The sequence below is a fragment of the Musca vetustissima genome, unplaced genomic scaffold, assembly GCF_032173495.1.
Source record: "Musca vetustissima isolate MV318-11 ecotype Yass unplaced genomic scaffold, APGP_CSIRO_Mvet_v1 utg119147, whole genome shotgun sequence".
Classification (NCBI taxonomy): domain Eukaryota; kingdom Metazoa; phylum Arthropoda; class Insecta; order Diptera; family Muscidae; genus Musca; species Musca vetustissima.
Genome location: NW_026882417.1, coordinates 35,547 through 40,360, shown reverse-complemented (window position 1 = coordinate 40,360; position 4,814 = coordinate 35,547).

Here is a 4,814-nt window from a genome sequence, read left to right as displayed (position 1 = left end):
TTGTTCGGAAACAACAAATCATGATCTTGATGTAGTTGTAGTTCACGGGAAAAAGTACATCCCAATATGCTAACATGATCATATATTTTTGATCCTCATAGTCTAAAAAATTCTATACTTGAGATCTTAAATTTACTGTGGCGAGGATTTTATATTTCACATGGCCCTAAAAAAGATGTCACTACATTATCTAGATTAATAACATCTTACATAGAACGCCGTAATTGTCAATCAAACCTTATTTTGGAAAAATTAAGCTGTAGGGACCACGTATCTTTGCATCGATTTCTCGGATAGCAAAGGCACGTCGTTGTTGATATAGTTCTAGTCATAATTATTCTTACTAGTTGTTCACTAATATGTACCAACAGCTCAAATTTTACGTCCATCCGATAAACATATAATTTTTATTCGGTCCGATTGAGATTTTGAAAAGTGCGCTGTGCTGCTTCATGTCGAATAGCGTGTTTCAAATTTGCTTTAAATCGATATACATTTTTGGCCCATTGAAAACAAACGACTCCACATCGTCCGAATGAAATTAAATTTAGAATAGGTTGCAGAAATACACATGCCATTCTGCAATTTAAGTCGGTTCACGTATAGATAAAAGTTGCGTATTTCATTTCGTCAAATTGTCCTTCAAAATGTCAACGTCTGTTGGTATACAACTGTTAAATATACCCAAAGTGGTGATGGGTATAATACAGTCGGCCCGTCAGACTTTACTCCTTTCCTACTGATTTTAAGTAGACTTTATATAAAGTTTCAAATCGATATTTGCTATTTTGAAGCATATGGACGCATTGGCCATTTCTATTCTAAACTATTTCCAAATTTCTGATTCTGTAGGAGATAAAAAAAAATTATTCGAAAACCAATTCTTCTATGTAAACCTATTCAACCTCGATTTTTATAAAATTCATTTGAATACATTCCACCCACTATTATCTCCTCGTGCTTCTTTCAAATACACACATACCCGTTCCCTTGTACCAGTAATGGCGTTTGTTTTGTTTACTTCATCACTTTGTTTACATTTTTAGATGGTTGTTTGGATTTCCGACTAGGGCGAAAAGAAAAAACCTCACACCAATTTTCAAAAAAGAAAACACCATATAAACTTGGTTACACATTTAGTTTTCCGCTGAGAGATCTGTCCACCACGACAACTATGTTAACCATGTCGCCTAACAATTCGAATAAACGCCAAATGTGAATAAAAAATAATACGCAAAAAGAAGCAATACCGGCAACAAGACCAAATAAATTCCAATGTATCTAAGTCAATGGCATTTGGTCAGTGGGTTTTTGTGCATAAATGGATGCTACTGCGTTTTGTCGTAGCTCTTTCTGGGACAATTTCAATGTGTGTGTGTGTGTGTGTGTTGGCGCACTTATCGTGTCACATACTATTGACTTTATGCGTTGCTGCATGATTTTTATTTATATTGAGATTTTTTGTAGTATTTGAGTACAAACGACTTTAAATGGATATGGGTTGTCAGAACTTGGTGTTTAGAGTTATTTTGTGAAGTAATAATTTATTTCCAAAACATTTGGAGATATATTGATTGGACTATTGTTTTATGTATATTAAAAGTTATTGTTGGGCGAATATATATCAAAATCAGTGTAACAGGCAACGAGATAGATGTGGCTTTGAGAATATGCGTAGAATCACTTTCTGAGTCGAATTCTGCATGTCTGTCCGACCGTCTGTCTGTCTTGTAACCAAAGTACATGTCGCATTTATGATCTGAATTGGATAAAATTTGGCACAGCTTATTTACTTTGCCCAAGGACGAAATCGATTGAAATTCAGAAAAATCGTTCAGATTTAGATGTAACTCCCATTTCGACCGATTTATTGATAATGAAACACACAATTCCCTATATTACTTTCGATTTGCAGGAAATTTGGCGCTCGTGAAAATCGGTTCAGATTTAGGTATAGCTCCCATATATATTTTTTGCACCAAAGCCCCTACATTTCTTTTGATTTGCATGAAATCTGGCATAGCGTACTAAATTGGGTTAAGTGGGATGTATGCTAAGATTTATGAAAATCGGTTCAGATTTAGATACAGCTCCCATATATATTTTCGTCCGATTTAATGTAAATGGGGTACCAAATTCCCTATATTTCTTTAGATTTTAACGAAATTTGGCATAGCGTACTGAATTAAGTCTAGAATGATGTGTATTAAGTTTCGTGAAAATCGCTTCAGACTTATATATAGCTCCCATTTATATTGTTTCCGAATTTATGTAAATGTGCATCATTTACATTTAAAAAGTCCCTATTTGCACGAAATCTTACATAGAGTACTGAATTGAGTCTAGAATCAAGTGTGAGAGATTCGTGAAAGTTGGTTCAGATTTAGATATAGCTCCCATATATATTTTCCGTCCTATTTATACCCTTCACCACGCTGTAGTACAGGATATTATGTCTTTGTCCATATGTTAGTAACAGGCAAAGGGAAACGAGATAGACACAGGGTTCCTTTTGAGAATATGTATAGAATCACTTTCTGAGTCGATTTACGCATGTCCGTCTGTCCGTCCATGTATTTTTTTGAACAAAGTACTCGTAGCATTTATGATCCGATTTGGATGAAATTTGGCATAGGTCACTTATTTGGCCCAAGGACGAACCCTATTTAAATTGGGGAAAATCGGTTCAGATTGAGATATAGCTCCCATATTGTTTTTCGTCCGATTTAATGTAAATGGTGCACCAAAGTCCCTAAATATCTTTCGATTTGCACGACATTTAGCACAGCGTATTGAATTAGGTCTAGAATGATGTGTGTTAAGTTTCACGAAAATCGGTTCAGATTAGATATAGCTCCCATATATATTTTCGTCCGATTGTAGGTAAATGGTGTACCAAAGTCCCTTAATATCTTTCGGTTTGCGCGAAATTTGGCACAGCGTAATCAATTAAGTCTAAAATGGTGTGTTTTAAGTTTCCTGAAATCGGTTCAGATTTAAATACAGCTTCTATATCTGACCAAATGGAAAATTTAATATCGGTTGCAGAATTACATTTTTATGGATCCAATTTCATTTTACTGGTCCTTTAAAAATGCGACGTCTGTTAGGATTCATCTCTTGAATATACCCAAAGTGGTGAAGGGTATCATATAGTCGGCCCCGTCAGACTTTACTACTTTCCTCACTGGTTTTTAAATGGTCCATCAAACACTCAATGTTTGTCCGATTGACACGAAATTCTGCACAATGTATCAAATTGAGACTGCAATGTCGTTATTGCGTGTTGTTGACATTTGTGCAGATGCAGACAATATATTTCGAACGGGTGTCTGATTGAATTTCATTTTGAATAGAGAGGTATACCGAATAGCAAGTTTGAAGTTTGCTTTAAATCGATTTACGTAAATTCGTCCCATTTTACGCCTAGCCCCCATATACCGATTTTCGGGAGTGCCAAATATCACGATAAAAATTATCAGTATCGATCCCCGTTTCGGCAAAGCTCAATAAAACGGTAGACGTATTCGGTATTTAGAGAATTTAAAACATATATTCGGTTCAAGTTGATATCATAACATGAGTTTTCTCATGAGTTCGGCCCGGTCGAACTTAACATCGTTTTTATATAAGAGGTCAGACGAAACAAGAGCCGTTGAGGTCTGATCAAAAACTATTGTTTTGAACAACAGCTATTGTTTCGAACGCTTTCCTTTCTTCGGTGTCTTTAGTTTTAGGAATAGGAAAAGGGGTTCCAAACTTAACAATTTCAGATATATATTCGCTGAACTACATACCAATTTTATCAGTAACACTCTGATATGTTTTTTAATGTTTTTATCGTTTGTTGACATGCTTGGGCGACTAGGACGAGCACCTTCATTGACATCAACACTTCAAACGCCACATTTCAAAAGTCTCCATATGTTTTTTTTATCAAAAATTTTATTATCTGTAAAAAAGTTTCCAAAGGGAGTGGCCATATAGGCCCCATCTTCTCAATTACTTAATTTACGGACACATAGTTGGCATATATTATTGACAATTTTCTGCTAAGTCAATGCTTTAGTAAATCTTCCATGCGGAAATCATCTCGCATACGTTAAAAATTTGAACCATATGTTGTAGGGCATCTAGCATTCGTATTAGCTTATTTTTTACATGTTATTTAACAAATGTTTTTTATTGTGAAACAAAAATAAATCGCCACCCGATTGAAGTTTTAATCTTTTTACACTATAAACATTGTACAGCTTTACATAATGTTAATGCCGCTAACTTTAAAAACAAGCTGGCCCCAAGCCCTTATACATTAGTCCTTCATAATATATTGACAATTAATGTGCGTGTATTTTTGTTCCCAACATCATGTAATGCTCTTAAAAGGGCTTAAAATGTTACCACCAGACCGACCAAAAGCAACATATTTTAAATGGTATTTACTTAAATAAAACCAACAAACGAATAAAAATGTCCAAGTGAACATGTCGGTATAGAACAATCATCATCATACCACCACAACCCAACAACCAATCAACAATCATGGTGGTCAGTCAAAACTGGGTAAAAAAACTCCATAGCGAAAAAATACCACAAATTACAGTACGTTGTTACATTTCAATTACTCAAACCTGCTAAATACACCGAATAAATATAGAGATTTTGTTGAATTTGTGTTGTAGTCGGTCGTTGGTCATTGTAGACTTTTTTGGTTCAAATTTGGGTTTTGTTTAAAAAAAAACAGACAACCTATCACAACACCCCCTCCTCATGTTGTTTTTCTAAAGTTTTATTTGTTGTTGTCTTTTTTGCAG